At 42.2% G+C, this 18,764-nt stretch overlaps 1 protein-coding gene and 1 long non-coding RNA gene across 5 annotated transcripts in view; one reads left to right on the forward strand and one right to left on the reverse strand.

Moving 5' to 3' along the window:
- Positions 1–7,275: 7,275 nt before the first annotated feature.
- Positions 7,276–13,140, reverse strand: LOC104689066. 3 transcript variants are annotated; one of them, XR_005601388.1, is made up of 4 exons: positions 13,053–13,140; positions 11,873–12,058; positions 10,092–10,208; positions 7,276–8,854 (listed from the first exon to the last, which is right to left on the reverse strand). It is a non-coding gene; the product is annotated as an uncharacterized LOC104689066 (long non-coding RNA). The 3 variants fall into 3 exon arrangements; XR_005601386.1 differs by having other exon boundaries at positions 7,276–10,208; XR_005601387.1 differs by having other exon boundaries at positions 7,276–10,208; positions 11,873–11,974; positions 13,053–13,138.
- A 142-nt stretch (positions 13,141–13,282) lies between these two features.
- SATB1 (SATB homeobox 1) overlaps positions 13,283–18,764 on the forward strand; it is a 92,692-nt gene continuing 87,210 nt past the window's right edge. For both annotated transcript variants that reach the window (XM_039548324.1, XM_039548325.1), the window contains exon 1: positions 13,283–13,362. The gene's annotated coding sequence lies outside the window, so the exon portion shown is untranslated. The remainder of the gene's footprint in view (positions 13,363–18,764) is intronic.

Below are 18,764 nucleotides of genomic sequence, written 5' to 3' on the forward strand. Positions count from 1 at the left end.
AGTTAATGTAGAGATCTCTATTCTACTGACATTTTTCAACAGTTTATAAACTAGATGGAAACACACTGGCTTTCTCCTTCAGACTAAACTTGCAGTCTGAATATCACTCCAGGAGAACACTACAGTAGTTTCCCAGCTACAGTATGGAGACATATGGACAAAACAAGTGTCTTCTGTACATGCAGGAGAATGCCACCAAGCCTGTCATCACTTGGGTCATTCAGCACTTCCTCTGTCTATTTTGAGCCCAGCCTGCTGCCGTATCACACTAGGCTGAAGGGAGAATCTGTTTCTTCTCTCCTCCATCTATCTTTCTGATAGTCACAAGGCAGTTCTCTTTCCCCCAGAAGCCCAACAGTCATGGCAGTTCAGCTACTGATCTTAAAGAAATGAAAGCGGAGAGTGTTTGTTAGAGGGCAAGAAGTCTGGTAGTGAGGATCTGAGCGTAGCTAGACTGCAGCACAACGAAGTGTGAACCCAGTCAGACTCTGCATTAAATTATGGAAAGTAGTGATTATGCAGGATGAAAGTCTCGTCTCAGCCAGCTGCTGCCAGGTCTACCTGTCTTAAGGTGTTCCAGCAAGGTGTGTGGCTGAATCCTCGTAGCTCCACCCTCCTTTTGCAGTCTCCTGTGGCATGTGTGCATCTTCATTTTATAGTCTTCAGGGCTAGTCCTCTGAGTGCAGTTTGTATGAGTCAAGAAATTCATGCTGGCATTACCGAGATCAGAATCTAGCCATTTGTATGTCTGAGCACATATTCTCCTTGAAACAAGTTTGTGGTAGTGTATTCAGGAATGTTTCGCACTCAGGTTCAGATCTGGTTCCAGCTGGAGTTCCCTTGTAATGTTCCAAATCTCATTAAGTTAATGAGAGTTTTTTTCCAGCCATTCCAACGGGATTCCCTGTTTGTGTGCCCACATCCTCAGCTCTCAGGAAGCCAGGGTGAGTGCTGGGAACAAGAGGTCACACTCCATCCTGGCTGCTCCTTTCTTAGCAGGACACTGAGCAGGGAGGTAAGGCAGCCACACTTGCCTGCCTCCCTCATGCCTTGTCTTCCCCTGTTCCCCAGTTTCTTCTGTTTATTGGTATGATCAGAGACTTGAATTTAGGAATGGAGGGTAGGAAATTTTCACAAGCAGAAGAAAAATTAAACATTAATTTTGTGGGATGTGCTCACAGACATTACAGTGATGGGCAATGGTGTGACTCCCACCTACAGGTTAAGTTCAATCATTTAACATACGCTTTTTTCCTTTCCAACTACATTATCAAATTGCCCTGTCACATCTGGCTGCCTTGTTGACCATCCCAAAATAAAAGAGACCGCAGACAGAAGAGATTGCCCTCAGATGAACTGGGATGGCTGGAAACCTTGCACAGCAGGGGACAAAGCTGACATTTTCATGGAAAGAAGACTGTAGCAATCAGGACAGTCAAACCAGTACCTTTAATGAGAACTAGATTCACCCACACAAACAAGTTGAATGGACTCAGAGATACATATCTTCTCATATCCAAATCATATACTTCCTATTAGCACTACAATTATTATACAGACTCACTAAGAGAAGACAATCTTCCTAAATATTTATTTAGTGTTGATAGAATTGCTTACAAAACCTCTCTCTCATTCTGAGAATCTCTTACAAGACTCCCTTGTTCCCAAGTTCATTATTGCTACTTATATTATTACTGTAAATCTTTCTAATGCCTCAAATGCTTGGCTCAGAAGAACATTTTTATAATGAGGGTGGGGCAATGCAAAACTTTTCCTCTCCTAATTCATTGCTAAATTGTATTTGCAAGTTCAAATGCCAGAGTGATGAAATCACAATATTATTCATTGGATTTTGTTTGATTATTTGGTGGTGTTGTAGGGAACGTATCTATAAAATAACATGAAAAGCAAAGCAACAGAGCCGTAGGGGTTTTCCGGAATTTCTCTTCCGCACACATCAATTTTACTGTATGACTGTCCTGAAAGATTTATGCTTTGTGTTTTGAGGGCCAGGTTTTAAATGGCTTCACAGAATAAAAATATTAAAATTTAAATGCAACTTTAAAAATGTGTGTTGGACCTTTGGGCCTTCTGAAGAGGTCAAGTTCAAGACACTTATAAAAAGACCATTCCCTGAGAGACTGCATGGGAAAGCCTATTAACATTACTGCTTTCCTTTTATTTCCCCTTTGATCATAAAGTAAGGTTATGGGTGGCAAAAGCTGTAATGGTGGGAAGATCCCAAATAGGATAGTACGATTTAATCTACTGAACATAAAAACCCCAAATTACCAACAACAATATGGTGGGTTACCAATCAAGAGTATGACTACAAAATACCTTAAGGAGAAACAAAAACAACAACAACAACAACAAAAATGAGGAAAAAAAGCCCTGTACAATTCCACAGTAGGAATGAAGTTTGGTTTTTTTTTAAAAAGGAGAAAGAGAATTTTCATTCTACTTTAACTAAGTTTTATTTTGCCCATATGACAAAAAACATAACTACTATTTAAAGTGTTCCTAAATAGTGACTAAAAATAAACAAGCTCTGCATCTGGGTTAGAAAATACCAAAGGACAATTATCTGTTTAGGCTAGGGACATAACTCAAAATCTCCATATTCCATACAGAGGATATCAAAGCCCTCTTTTTCCTACTTCTGCAGGTCTAATAGTGACAGTGAATGATTTAGGGGAAGATAGGGAGAATATACAAGTCTACATGAGCACTTCTGAGCTCATTTTCATCCAAACAAACTGGCTTTTGACTGTTACATATATTTTATACTAAAAGCTGGGGGCTTTTTCTCAATCTTACTGTATGAGGTAAAATTTAGAAAATATACTCTATTAACTTTATCAAGTCTTCCATTGCTGCTATGGCCACTTTTTAGTATGTGGGTATCAAAAGGTCCCAAGTGCAAAACAGACTTAAGCTCATTGATTTTAAATAGTCCCATCTAAATAAAAGCAAAATTTGGCTCTGAACACCTCTAGCAGAAAACTCTGCTACTGTCATGAATATCTTAAATGTAATCTTTTTACTTTTAATTAACATTCTAAAGAGAAGAGGAAGTTGGAAATCCAGATAAATCTGTTATGAGTCAATTAAGAAGCCAGGATTAGCATATGCAATCAAGATGGGTGCAGCAAGATTTCATGGAAGAGTTCATGAGGAAGCAACCAGGATGTATCATTTGCATGGGCAGCCTCCTTGGTTTGTGTTCTGCTCAACCTCAGTATTGTTGACTTGACTCACTGCCTGAACATTGCCAAGCAGTAGCAAACCACGATTTCATTTTCCTGCTTGCACAGATACAACTTACCTTGACATGTGGTTTTAAAAGAGACAAATCATATGAACTATGACAAACCATAGTGGTCCTTTTCTTCTTTTTGTAGATGTTCTTTTTAGTAAAATCTCTTCCTTAACCTCAGTTGTTTTACTATCATCAGCAGATATTGCAGACTGTCCTACTCTTTCCTTGATCTGATAAATTATACTGAATACTTGTCTGGGACTAAAGTGGGATACTTCACACATAGGCCACCTGAGCAATGGAAGCCTTTAACAGGGAGTGACTGATCAGCAGATGATATAAAAGGAATTGATGAACTCACATGAGTTACTATCAGTTAAGTATTTATATTCTAAAGCCGATGTCCAATTTACAAGAGAATGCTACAAATTTTTTTTTTTTTTTACATGAGCTTTATGGTGCAGAACTTGAAACCTTTTACAGTTTTAGCTGATTATTTTAGAATTTGGTCATCATGGAGCATCCATCTATCCATGGTTTACCTTTTCTACAAATAAACTGAAAGCATGAGCATCCTGGGAAAATAAAGCAAATGTTTTCCTAGCTTCACCTTTCACAGAAAGAAGATTTCAAGGCTTTTAAACTGTGATACTCAACAGTAATAAAAATAATTTAATATATATCTGTGATCTCAATTGTTTTGAAAAAAGCTGTCCATAGCACTGGAGAACAATACAAATTTAGCACAGCTGCTGAAAGACAGTCACTACTGAACTAATTTTCAACATATGGTGTGATTTTGCTTAGATCTACAGATTGAGGGAGTTTGTTGAAAACTAAACAATCGTTCATAAATCTCAAGCCTCAGTTACCATGGTTCACAGGAAGCCATACACCTAATGCCAGTTAAGAAAACTATTTGTTTAGCAATGACTAGAACAAGATTATAGAACATGAAATGAGAAAAACTGAATTTCAGCCACCTGAAGCAGTGTTAGAAGCTCATGTCTGCTTTTGCTGATTTCTCATTCAGTACTTATGATAGGCTTTGCACAACATTGCTTTCCCTCGTATTGACCAAGACTTAAACTGATACTGGTGTAACACAAAATTTTATCCCTTCAGATTCAACAAAGAAAATTATCCTACATCACAAATGTAGTTTCCGAATTTGAAGTTTTTGGAAAAAAAAAAAATACGATACTGAGGGTTTTGTGGGTTTTTTTTAAACATGTTGCACACTGGAAGATGGGAAGGCCCTGACAGTGCAGTAAAGACTGGCCACTATAATCATGGCAAACATAAGCCTTTTTTCTAGGACAGAAACTTCAAGGTATCAAAAGAAACACATCTCCTGGGTCTTCTTTTGTCTTACTGAATCATCATAGTCAATCTAAAAAGAAAAAAAAAAGAGTAAGGAGCCCTGCAATTCAGAAATGCTCTACATGGACTACATTTTTAGAGGGTGTAAATACATTAGAATATATCAATATATATGATGAAATTAGGGTAAAAAGGTGTGTTCTAGAGGCTTCTCAATGTGTGCACACTATTAAAATCTGTCTGAGATCTGTTTGGCGAAAGCAACAATTATATTTCATACTAAAGAATATGCAATTACAGCCCTCTTAGCACTTCCTGCTTCCTTCAGCAATGAAGACCTGTCTGCACTGAAGATTATAAAGTCCTCCACTGTTTCACTAGGTCACCAGACTAAACAGGCCAATCCACTTTCACAGCAATTTATTCCATATTTTCTCTTTTGGGCCAACTTCTTTTATAATAAAACTGGGCCTAGCTGGAGATTTACAGGACTGTCACCACAGGAGAGCTAGCCCCTGTAAAATGACATAGAATGCTGTTTAAACTTAAGCACCAAAAATCTTTTGTCAAGTCCCTAGTGTATTTATTCTCATATCTATTATCTTTAAATTCTTCATCAGACATTGAAAAATATGATCTTCAGACTTCTCACGCTTCCACAAAAGTTACCACAGCCACAGAGCTGGTGTAAAGGCTTTATATACTAAACCATTATTTTAGTTCATGGTATTTGTCTCTCATCAGAAAAACCAGAAAGTCTACAGTTCAGATTTCTCAGGATCATAAATGGTTTGATTAAACTGCAGATGTTAATTAAGACCCAAATCTGTATCTTCATGCATAGCCAGAATAACCAGCTTGTTAGCTAGGGAAAGCCCAAGATATTTAGAATATTCCATCTTGTAGGATGTAGATCACAAGTGGAAGGGTTCCAGGGCAGCTTTGTAACCTACTCTTCAGCTGTATCAAGCAGGTTTGGGGAAGAAAACACACATGGAGCAGACTGCCTGAACTGTGCCCATACATCCTATATGTGGCAAAAGCAGTCAGTGATGCCATGGCAGAGGAAAGCGACTGCTGTCATTACCTTTTTTTGGAGGGATATATCATCCCCTGATTTCAGAAGTTTTCAAGTAGACAAAATGAAATTATTTTTAAAGAAGAAATAAGCATCTTTAAATATCATTACACTTTTCCTAGAAAAGGCCAACATTTTAGTGTTTATTTCAATTTTGATTTAGATAAATTCCATAAAAATATAATTCTAACCTTGTGTCCCACAGGACTCAAAACCAATATGAGTGTCTAGCCATGTTAGCCATTAGAGCTTCTAATGGCAACCACTTACAGTGAGAATTTTCATTATAAATAATATGCAATCCAACAGTTTCCTGTGCTGTCCTTTGTGATGCAAAATACAAATGGACCAGAAACTGTCCTGAGAGAACAGTTCCCAGCAGACACCAAATATTGCTCTTAATATGAAATCATCTGTTAGGAATGATTAGATACTGATTTATATGGTTTAGGGCCTAATCCTATAAAGGATTCCACTGTTCCAACCCTGAATTTTTTGTCCCATGGCTCCCGACCAGGTATCCAGAATCATGTTTTGAAAGCACAACCTTCCTCTGGAGTACAAGGAGAGACACCTGGGTGGCCTGGAAAACAGCCAGCACAGCATGTCTTGACCTCAACATAAGACAACTGGAGTTAACAAGGGGAAAAATGAGGCTTGTCCCAAATCTACAATCCTGCCTCCTTCTAAAGCCAAGGCTCTACCTGAGAGTTACCTCTAAAGTCAGGGCTCTACCCAGGGCTGTCTGAGAGATGCCTCCATCCACTCAATATCTACACCCTCATTCTTTTTATGAAAATAGGTTCCTGTGATCTTTCTTCAAAACTTATGTTTTATTAAAACATAGCTGGAGGAGAAGCTGGCTTCCCATCTCCCTCTATATAACAACTCTGTGATTAGAGCACTAATGCAATCATGGGATTCATCTCTGCTGCCCTGAAAGGCCCCAATTTACAACTCCTCTCACCCCGGGGAGGACCCTGACCACCAGGCTGATGGTTATTTTAGAAGAAGCAGTCTCGACCCTTCTGCTGAAACAGTGCCCTTGAGCACAAAAGAATTCAAGATTCCTTAGATCATAATCTTATGTTTAGGTTATTCCCAGGGCTGGGGCACACACTGAGTTTTCTTGGGATTATTTTTGTCTTCACTACATTAAAGTGTTGTGGAATACATACAACATCCCCCTAAAAAAAAATTAAAAACAAAAACAAAAATAAGAGTAAAAATAAAAATAGTCCTGGGAATAAGTCCCACTATTACCACACTGACCCTGCTGTATTTTGTCAAGAATGCAGTCATGTCAGGGAGTCTGGGCACACTCCTGGAGTAACCAGGAGGCCAAGCTGACCAAGACACTCGAGCAGAAGAATATTGTGGGTTGAGAGGACTTGGGTGGGCATGAACAGTCCTGAATGGCCACTTAGGAGTCCCAGGTAGAAAAGGAACTAACTCTAAGGCAAACCTAGTGCTTTGAGGTTTAGGCAACTTCTTAGCAGAGGTTTTCTGAATCACAGCTGTTTGTTCACATGTTTAAATTCCACCCGATTCCCACATTTCACACCATCCAGATCCTCTTAGTGACCGAAACACAAGCATTGAAAGAGACATCTTTGTGCTCACCAAAATATCTTTTTATTTAGGAAAAAACCAGCAGCAGTTACTGAAGACAGTTAACATTGAAAGCATTGAGTGGTTACCTTCGCAGCATAATGCCTGTCATAGCTCATCTGACAGACTGATTATTCAAAGTCTGGTGCACCTATGGTTGGGAATCACATTGCAAGGCTTAGGGCTTGACACTAAAACTGCCCTGTCTGTCCACAGGAAGAATTATGCTAAATTCTGATTTTGCTTCACAATATTCCCGAGGTGAAAATATAATTCTGAAGAAGTAAAATGTTTATTTTGACATTGTGACTGATGTCTTCTACTCTGTGACAGAAACAGTAATAAAAGGCCTCACTAACTAGATGCTGTAAATTCCAGACCAAAGACATGTTTCTCTGAAACCTCTTTATTCTGGGCACGTTCTGTTTAGGCCCTTACAAAATCTCTACATTTCTAGAAACCAAGTGTATTTTTGTCTCTAAACAGCACAGGGGTGAGGAGTTTATATTATCACCTATAGGAGGAAAAGCTTTTTCACTGGACTTACCAAGAATACAAGAAAAAAGCTGAATTTCTCCTATTTCTTCTGGGTTTGTAGACCTATTTACTAAGATCTAGTGGCACACCTTGTAACTCCTAGTTAGGTATTCAAAATTGTAGCATGACTACAAGTTAAATATAATTTGTGAAATATATGCCATATTTGATAAAAAATGCATGTAGTCAGAATCATATGATGATTTAATTTGCATAGATGTAAAACCGGAATTTATTATACACAACCTATATTCATAAAAGTAGACAGTCACCTGGTTTCTCTTCAGTGGTTTAATCTGGCAGTCCCTCACTACAGGCAACAGAATTTTTAAAAGCAGCCAAGACAAACCAGACACCAAGTGGAAGGAGAAAAGAACAGACAATGTGCAGGAAAAGTGTTTCACACAAATATTAATATAACTCCTTCAATCCTTTAAAAAATTATACTTTTAGACTGATGGAAGATGCAGACGGCAGTCAGGCAAAACAGAAGTGAGTCTGACATCACTGATGCACCTGCAAAAAGTTGATCTTCCTTTCCAAAAAGCAAAGTTTTACAAGGAAATCTACAGGATGCACTTTACTTTTTTAGGTCATCCAAAGATCTCCTGTAACAGAGATGCAGAGCAGAAAACAGTTACCATCTTGGAGAGAAGCCAAATGGACTGAGGTACGGTGTAGCATCAGGGCCTGGAAACATGGGCCTTCACGGAATGATTGGAGAGAACTTAAGCCAGTCTGGAGACAGACAGATGAATATGTTATTATTGACATGATGCCCAATTCAGTAAACAAATTTTCAGAAGAGACATTCAAGTAGCAAGTGATATAGGCCTGAGCTCAAGAGATTGGTGTGTAACCAACAAGCAGTAGAATAACCAAAAGACTGCAGAAAGGCACTGAAGATACATTCAGAAAAAGTCATCTATCTTCCACTGAGCCACTAGCAAGATGAAACATCAGAAAAGGTTGGGGTACTCACATTCAAAATACACACAGAAGGCTACTTCAGCATGGTTGTATCTGTTGACTACCATTTTCATCTACAACAGATAACATTTATAACTGATTGGAAAAACACAGTTACTCAAACCAAGTCTTAACATTTCATCAAGCTGCTGAGACATCCATGTATAGACCATGCCAGTATGCAGGTGTCTTTGCTATGTTCCACAAGCAATAACATATAAATAGTTTTCAAAACGTGGGCTGGAGTTTTTGTACGTTAAGAAGGAAAAAAGACCCAAATCTTATTTTCAGTTTCTGACATGCTCAGCTTAAGCAAATCATGAAGAAAGCAAGCGATTATAAGGAATGCTACGTGGCATGTAGTGGTTTTCACTGATATAGCATTATCCATACACTAAAAGCTCGTGATAAGCCATACTTGATAATGTACATATTACTTGAGAAGAACGTAAGTATCTGAGTGCTACTGAGAGTTCTGTTGCTCATCTGTAATTTCAAGCTGAAGATGACCTTCTCTGTCAACCATGGGTCAACATAACTCTCAAGTAGGCACAGGTTTCGCAGCGTTGCTTCTTGATAATGAACATTTCACTTCAAGCCCCAGGTAATATCAGATACAGAAAAAAACCCCACATATGTATGTATTTGGTTCCTGGGTCTGTGTGGATGCTTTTAACCCCACTCTACTCCTCACTGAATTTCACTTTCCACCCCTCTGTACTCATGTCTAAACATAAAGGTATTTACATGTCTGAAAGGAACTGGAAAGCAACTGTGATAATTCCCAGAGGATTTTAAAGCTCTTCTCACACAAAAGCAACACATCATTATGTCACAGTAGCACTTCAATAAGAGGCACCTCAGGAAGGGCCTCTGACATAGTTATGATTAGCAGATTCATCATTTTCACTACCTCACTTGTAAAAGAAAGACTGGAACAGAAATATTTTCAGTTAGTATCATCCTACCCTGGAATCAGTTATGTCTGTAGGCCTTATAGAATGTGCCATCAATAACATGATCTTTGGACAAATGTACTTTCATGCATTGTTGGAAGTCCCTAAAACTGACGGGTCTTTGAAATCGCGTGTGTATCTGTTGTTCCTTCGCAGGTTCTAAATCCACAAATTCATGAGTGGCTTATTGTGATTCATATGCCACTTTCATTTTTGGCAGGTAATGCTAATGGTATTGGAGAATGACTATTTGAATGAGATCTGCACCCACTTCCCTCAAATCAGGACTCTAAAAATGCACAGAATGGAGCTGTCAGCATAAATAATAAAAAAAAAATTTAAAAAGAATGCGAACACTTATTCTGTATAGGGTTTCAACTGCACAGTTCCAGGCATCAGGGATGAGCAGGATGAACAGGACTTTCTGTAGTTCCTGTAGAAGGTTGGGCAAGCAAACATCTGGGGGTGGACACTGAGGAAGAGGAAATATCTACGTGTCAGTAATAGGAAAGTTATATTGTACACCTGCTTTTTAGGCATGCCATCTGTGCTCAGTCATACCATATAGCTTTGATGACATGCCACAGCTAAAGGACAGGCAATATATGTCTTGCTTCAGTGACATGAATGACACAACTTGGTAAAACTCACTGCTTAATGATATAAATCATAACTCTCAAGCACAGTATATGGTTGTTCCATATGTTTTTCAGTGTTTAGACCCATATTAGGGATTTTGGCACTAAAAGCACTGAAGGAGCATTATTGTGAAAACCAATTCACACTAGGTAAGCAAGAGCACCTTTTCTATACTAATGCTGGACTTCCCATCATATTTTGTTAGTCTGTAACTATACCATAACATTCAGCTAATATTGTTTACAGTAGCCTAATATCAAGCAATTCTATTCCCATTACTGCTCACAGTCTGATATTAAATATTTGTTTCCAAAGTAAACTGCCCAATGTAGTTGAAAAGTATTACCACATTTTTTAAGCTGGATAGATCTTATCTTTTAAAAACAAAATGTGACCTTAAAAAAAGCGTGTATATTTTGACTAATACACAAAGTTGATGAAAAATAAGGTTTATGTTACATTTCTATTTTAAGGAAGGATTTTCCATAGTGCATTTGAGGATCTTTAAGAGGGAGCTTGGTCTAAATTCAGTTCCAGTTCTGGATCTGGTCTTAAATCCATGTGTAGCCTCAGGCAAATGTGTTAATTTTCCCTTTTCAGTTTCCCTGCCTTTAAAGTGGGGATAACATGACTAACCCAAATAGTTTAGCTGCAATTTGTAGCAATGAGTAACTTGATTATTAGATTTCTGAGACATGAAACACGATTATTATTAGGGCTTACTGACAAGCCAGTCAAAAATGTGATACAGATAAAGGAGATGGGTCTTTGACAATAGAAGGATGTAGGTTAGTCAGTCAGTCAGTTAGAGCAGCCCTGCAAGGAGGCGACTCCAGGGAGTGGAGAGTTGGACCTATAAAAGTGAGAATGTCCCCTCCGTACTGATTTCCTATTTATTTTCCTATTTATTCCCATGGTATCAAAATACCATAAAAAGCTAAGTCCTCTCTGGGAAATGAATAGGTCCAAAGCACTACAACAAATCAGCTGCAGGCAAATAAATTTTTATCTGTGTAAGTGAGCTCAATGTTATTTTCTAGTGGAAATGTCAGAATTGATTAAAGACCTAGCATTTCTATTTAAAATGAGAGAGTAGGGGATGATACATTTTAAACAGAGAAAAAGTCAGCAGACTGATAACATGGAGATAAAGGGGTGGCTTAATTTCTAGTGTTGTTGCAGTAAATTAGTACTCAACATATTGAGTCCAAATTTGCACCACTGTACCTAGTATAAATAGTAGTGCCTTTTAATAACTGTGACAAAAATACTCTCCCCACTGGCAAGGTCAATATTATTAATTGCTATTCCTATTATTAACCTTTGGGCTTGTGTATCCTCCATGGATTAATGATTATTCAATAACTGAGCTACAAGGTTAACCTTTTAATAGCAATTAATAGAAGGACATACTTCTGGCTAGCTAGCAAAAGCAATGACGTATCAACTTCTTGGCCTTGGTCTTGTTTCATGCAAAGGTGCCTATGGGAATTGTACCTGTCAGTTCCCAGAGCTGAAAGAGAAAATCTGCCTCAAAGTCGAGACAAATAAAAGACGGAGATTGGGCCGACATCCGAGGTCCCCTCTCCCATCAGTTTCCTAGGGAATAAGAAACAGCCTCAGCTTTCAGGGAAACCTGCACTCATTGCCAGGGTCATTCTCCAGGAAGTCCACTTCCAAATCCTGCATCAGTGAAGAGGGGAAAGAAGGTCTTAAAAACAAAAAAAGGAGAGAAAAGTACTTCCCCTAGGAGAAGTTTCACGAATAAAGGCGATTTTCAAACAGCGTTACGGAGGAGCACGTGGCGCCAGGTGAAACACCGGGCAGGAGCCCCAGAGTGATGCGCGGCGGGGCTCGGCCCCGCTCCCGGCCCGACGGGGCAGCAGAGCTGCCGGCGGGCCGAGGCCTCCAGGGGATGCCTGTCCGCACCCGGGAATCCCCAACCCGCGGAGGCCGCCAGCGCGGTAGCGGAGCTTCTCTCCCTCAGCCACTTCAAATCGCGGGTGGCCGTGGGGCGGCTGCCTGCCCGAAAGGGGCTGCTGCCGGTGCTCTGGGAGTAGCGGCGAGGGGTGGCCAGAGGGCGCGGGGGCAGCTGTGGAAATAAAGGAGCGGGGGAAGCATGGAGAGAAGGGGGGAGAGGGGGGGTGGGGGCGCGGTGCCGGGGGAAGGCAATGCGGGGACAGTGGAGGGTTTCGACCCGAGTTGCGGGGGGTAGGGGGTCGCGGCAGGGATGGACACACGCACACCACCATCCCCCGGCACTTCCACCAAGTCAGCCCCACCGCCCCGCGCGGCCGGGAGCCGCTGGAGGGAAGGAGCCGCCGCGCACACACACACAGACACACGCCACCGCTGCGCTCCAGCCGCCGCTCGGTTCTCCCCCCCTCCCACCGCCGCCGTGCAGGCAGGAGGCAGCGGGCGCGGAGCCGAGCGGGCGGCGCAGGGCTCGGAGTCCCCCGGCCCCAGTCGGACCGGCCTCCAGCGGCCGCGCTGCCCCGACGGCACCGCCGCCCCCTCCTCGGGGGCAGCGCGCACCTCCCCGCCCGGAGGAGCCGTGCGAGGCAGCGGGCGGGGGAGCGCGGGCACACACACACACTCACACACATATACACACACACACGCAGGCACACCCGCACAGACACACGCAGGCAGAGGCAGGGCTGCCCCACGCCGGTACCTTGCTGCCCTGGTGTTTTCCGTCCGGGCTCCTCCTTGCTGAGGCAGCTCGGGAGCGGAGTCGAGCGGGCGGGTGCGTGTGCGTGTGTGTGTGTGTGTATGTGCGTGCGTGCATGCGTGTGCCTGTGTGTGTGTGCGAGAGCGAGCGAGCGAGAGAGACTCTCCCCCCTCCCCCTCCTCCTCCTCGCTCTCCTTCCTTTAAACGCCCACTCCTGATGGGTGAAAAGACAACTTGAACTTCAGTGCAATTAACTTCGCCGGCGCCTCGGAAGCCGGAGGTGTCGCCGGCCTCGCCCGCCGCGCTCCCATGAGTGAGTCGGTCCCGCTCCTTCGGCGTCGCTCCTCGGGGACGTGGGGGACGGGGGGGGACGGGGCCGTGCCGGGGGCACCCGCCGCGGCGATTTACCGAGGCCGGCTGTGCCGGCCCGGGAGGGCGGGCGGGAGGGAGGCGCAGGGCGGGTGGCCGCGCTTGGCGCTGCCGCTGCCGGAGCCTCCCGGCCGGCACGGGCTCACACCTGCCACCGCGCCGCTGCCGGTCGCCGGCCCCGCTCCGGTCCGCTCCCCTGCCCGCTGCCGCCTCACCCGCCACCGGCACGGGGGTAGTGGGGGGAGGTGGGGGTGGGGGCAGAGGGAAAAAACCCAGAAGTTTGGCAAAGTTCTTACCCAGCCCCGCGCGCCTCCCGGCAGCGGCGGGCGCGGGGCGGCGGCGCCCCCGACGGCGCGGGGCGAGGCGGCGGGCCCGGGGGGTCGCGGGCAGGGAGGGGGGTCTCGGGGTGGCGCTTCCGCGGGGCGCGGGGGTTGCGCGGGCGGCCGAGCGGCGATGGCTGGCCCAGCCGGGGGCGCGCCCGTGGCGGTGGGTGGCACGTCCCCCCCGCCCGCCCGCGGCACGACCCGGCGCTGCCGCTGTCACAGGGAGTAGTGCCAGGAACTCGTCTCTGTGCTCCAGGATTTTATTTTTTGATTTTTCCGCTCCGTCTCCGAACCCGCCACCCGAGGTTTTGCTAAACCCTCGCCCCTTTGTCGCCGTCTCCGCCGGCTGCCGGGGGGAGCGCTCCTGACAGGCACCTGCCCGACCCGGAGTTTTCCTCTGCCAGTCTCCAGCTTTCTCTGACTGCGGGAGAAACTTCACTAAAATCTAAGTTTTCTGAAACACTTTGCACCAGCTCCTGAGCTGGAATGAGTTTAAACTGAGGAAAGCTCTCCGCTGGTTTTAGTCCGTACAAATGAGCGCAGCGCTTCTGCGAAAATTCACAAATTCAGATGCAGAGACTCCAGGGCGTGTGATCTGGAGGTGCCCTTTCATTCTGGTCCGTGCTGCTTGGGTGGGAGTTAGCAGCGGCCCCTTATTTCTACTTTGTATTATTTTGGTACAGTGCATTCATATATTTGTCTGCTGTAGTCTGCTGGCAAACATTAGCATTCAAGCTTACATTTTTGACAAATGTGCAGACAGGAATAGCATGAATAGGCATCTTAAATATTAACAACCTAAGCATCTGTTGTGAAACAAATTTAATATATTTACTCTGTTTTTCTCACATTGTTAGAAAAGGTTACAATAAGTGTAAAATTTCAGCTGTAGTTAGCACAAGGAATGCTTGGATATTTCACTATCTCTTCAAGCATTTAACACAATCACCAGATAGAAATGTGTCAAATCAGGCGCACTATTCAAAAACAACTTGAAACTGTAAGCGTAGAGTGTATAGACATGAATATAGGATGTTCTTTGCAATTTCTATCTTCTAATTACTCTTCAGCGCTATTTGTAGAATTTGAGAGTGTTCTTTCCAGTCCCGTACTCCTATATGCTCTTTAACATGTTTATACATACACTCATTTTCTAATTCACTTTCTATTTGAGATTGTTATTGGTATTGCCTTGCTTTTCAAATCAAAGCAATGGTTTTGCAAGGAAATGTGAAATAACATAGAGTAGGTAAAAAAATGAGCAGACAGAAAATGCAACGTGTTCACATATAAGCATGCATCAGAACAGATAGGGTACACACATAATAAGGCAATAGAAGAGAAATTAAAATCCTTGGCTAGTATGCTATGTATGCCCACTCTTCAGTACAGCTAGTGGAAAAGAAACAACTGACTCCAAGGAATTCCTCTGTCCCTGTAATAAAACTGTTCAGAGTACAACAAGAGCACAGAAGAGCGAAGCCTCCAAAAAGGCTGTAGAGTTATTTCAGGAATCAGTGCATTCCTTCCCTTTTTCCCACAAGTTCAAATATGTAATAAATAAGTCCTTTGTATGCAAAATAGTTTACTGGAACAAAAAATATTTAAATGAAATGCTTTTTGTGCATGAATTTTGAAAAACTGGCCATTTCCTTTTTATACTCTTTGTTCTTGATACTTTAAATAGCAAAGTAACTCTCGCAGTTTCCCTTCTCTTGCTATTTTAGCGACTCATGAATCCTAACCTGCTGTTGTGCTCCCGAGAAAGCAGTGTGAAGCAGAGTCAATCTGTAACTCACTGATGGGACACAGTGCTTTGGCAGTATCAGAAGCTGAGAGAGGCTGCCACGCCAGCCCCAGCTTGTACGCGAGCAGGGCACCTCTCTGGTTTGCAGCGTAGGCCCAGCAGGTCAGCGGATGAGCACCTGCCCTCTGTGGCTGCGCTTCCCAAGGCAGGGCAGGCAGCGCCAGCCCTGCCTGCACCCCTGCCAGCATCCCACAGGCACCAAGCACCACGTTCAGCTCTGCTGGGGACATGGGCACATCCACCCCTGCAGCACTAAAACCTCTTTAGAGAGGTTTCTCCCATGTTACAGGTTTGGGATAGAGAAGGGTTTACATGTATGCAACTGCCTTTTAGAAGATAATCATTGAAGTCTGGTGTTCTTCTTAAAAAAAACCAAAAAACCAAACAAAAAAACCCCCACCAAATCTTTAAAATATATCAACTACTTGATTTTTTCAAAGTATTGTCACCTTTTTAATTTCATCTATTTTTTTAAATCTAAGTATTGTCAGAGGAATTTGTAGTAATTCCTTAGGTATCCAGCTGTATTTGAAAAAAAAAAAATTGAGGAGATTACTTTATTAATAAAATACTTTGTAATATATAGGAAAATACATTAAAGTAGATTTCTGAATTAAAACTGGAGGAAATATGACTTCTGAAATGTTTTAGTCATATTTCTAGGAACTATGGTATTTTAACATAGACTCTAGTGAAGCATTTTATTGCCTTCTTGTATATAACTGCCATTGCTCTCTCTAGATATATTTAATATATATCCAGTGAAGCCACAAACTTTCCTTCTACAACAGTTTAAACACATCTGGAACATTTTACTTTCTTATAATTTATGTTAATAGATGTAGAGTGTATATACAATCTTCTCAGACATCATTGCTTTTTCCAAAGGGGAATTTTTTTACTTTCAGTCAGGGAATATATTTATAAGAACAAAATAACTCAAAGTATAGGCAATTCTATATATCATTTTATTTTCTGTTATATTAGGTTGATTATATAAAGCTTTCATTTAGAGCGATGGGATGATGAAATTACAGAGGAGTGATTGGCTTTTGTTTTTTCAAATGGCTCGAGTTGAGGGCTGCAAAAATGAATGTTTTTGGTAAAGTTCTTTGAGTACATAATATTTTTCATAGAATTCTGACAAATTAATTTGATAGAAAAGCCACAAGTCTCTTAGCCAGGTAAAATGGAAGTTCTGTTTTTGCCGTTATAGGCATCAGGCTTCAGTAATCTGCTCCTCTTGTGGAATGAACACTTTCTACTTAAAGCTATCATGCACCTACTGTTTATTTACGCTGCATTAAACTGACAGCACGGCAATCAGAGGAAAAAATATGGCTTACTTTCCTGAAGTAAACACTAGTTTATAGGTTAGTGCCTGTATTTATATTCCTGTCGCCACTAAATAATGGCTGTCTCCATTTTAATATCTACCTGTGGTATTACCCAGGGCAGCTGGCTCTTCCTTGTTTAAAACAAGGGAAAAAGGAAGGGGAGGTTAGGAAGAGAAGAAAGTTTTTTTATCATTCCACTCTAAGTGAAACTTAATAGAAAAGTGATTCGATATTCCTTTCTGTGGCATGCCGAAGCCAGTTTTAAAGACATAGTATTCAGTTTAACTTGGTGTAATTGAATTGCATCTCAAACAGGGAAAACAGAATTCCTTAACAGTATTTGTCTATCCAAGACACTGAAATTGTATATTCAGGCAATGGCAGATTAAGGGCAGAAGCATTTTATTAATAACTGAAAGCACATATGTGTGTGTGATGAAAAATGTTCTGCAAATCTGTCACTATGCAATCAAGTGCATTTTTTAAACTTTAGTTGTCACAAAGTTGCTACTGATTCTAAAAAAAAAAAAAAAAAAGAAAAAAGCAAGAAGTAAAACAGTTTGACGGTTAAAGAGTAACTTACAGTTCTTACTGCCTGTTATACGGAAATTTTGCAACTTTATAAAGTCCATGTCAGAAAGCCCTGTTGATGGTACTTTCAATCTTGGACTAATGAGTCCAAGTAGCCAGTGTTTGAACTGAAGATAACAACAGTCAGAATAACCCACAGTTCGCAAAAAGCTTCTCTAAATTCTCTGTTGAAGGCTTCCATTAATAACCTTTACCTGAGAGGTTCACTTCTTCCTCAGCTTCTGAAAGTATTATACTTAACACTAAGTTGGCTTGTTGGTCAGTTCCCTTGGCTGTGGTATCATGAACTCTCAACAGCCCAGACCACAACTTGTAACTGTTACTTCCAACAGGATATAGTCTGATGTTCTCTTCAGAAATGCTGGTGTTTTCGAATATTTGCCATCCTGTGGCATCTGAGCTTACCACAATTATCACCAACACTTCATTTCTTAATGGGTATCCATTCTATAGCTTTGCAAATGTCAACTTTCTAATGGTTTCCGCACGGCATTGTTCTCAGTAGGTGTAAGTCTTGATAGAGATTAAGTTTAAGGAGACTTGCCAGCACTGATCTTGTACATATGTTCTGATCTGGTCCTTGTGCCCTGTACCAGTTGTAATCTACTCTTAATCTGTTTTATCTGGTGCAGTGTACTAGGAATGGCATAGTAATAGTAGAGTACAGTAGTAGAGTGTAGTAACATACCTCAGGCACCGTCTGAATTCTAAATATTTCCTTTTAAACTTGCTGAGCCTGACTTTGCTCCCATGCACACTGCTGTGTCACTGCAGAGCTTAGTTTTCACTGTTCTTGTAGAAGATCAACATTAGGTGTTCAGACAGGCTGAGGGGCAAATTAACACTTAGTATTCGTGCCAAGGTCCACCTTGTAGCTATTTATTTAGAATACCAACACACAGCAGTCGCTTTGGAGATTGATTTCCCTGGGAGACCCTGTGCATTTGTGTATGCTGGGATTGGGACTGTAGGACCTGCTCTCAGCAGAGTGTAGGCTAGCTGCTGTCTCTGAGCTGTTGTAAAGCATGGCTGGTGACACCTCTGCACAGCTGTAGGTTCACAAGAGTTAGCTCTCGCCACCTTGTGCTTCGCTGTTGTGAACTGCGGGTTAGAAGAGAGGCAGAGGAGTCTGCTGGCCTGCAGATGGGCCTCAGTCACCCCAGCTGCACCTGGGTGCAGAACATCAGGATGGGCCACGTCTGTCAGCTGTGTTGGCCTTACATAACTTCCAGCCACTATCTGCTCTATCTCTTTCCCGTGGCACATTATGACATGATATGACCTGAGG

Source organism: Corvus cornix, chromosome 2 (genome assembly GCF_000738735.6).
Source record: "Corvus cornix cornix isolate S_Up_H32 chromosome 2, ASM73873v5, whole genome shotgun sequence".
NCBI lineage: Eukaryota > Metazoa > Chordata > Aves > Passeriformes > Corvidae > Corvus > Corvus cornix.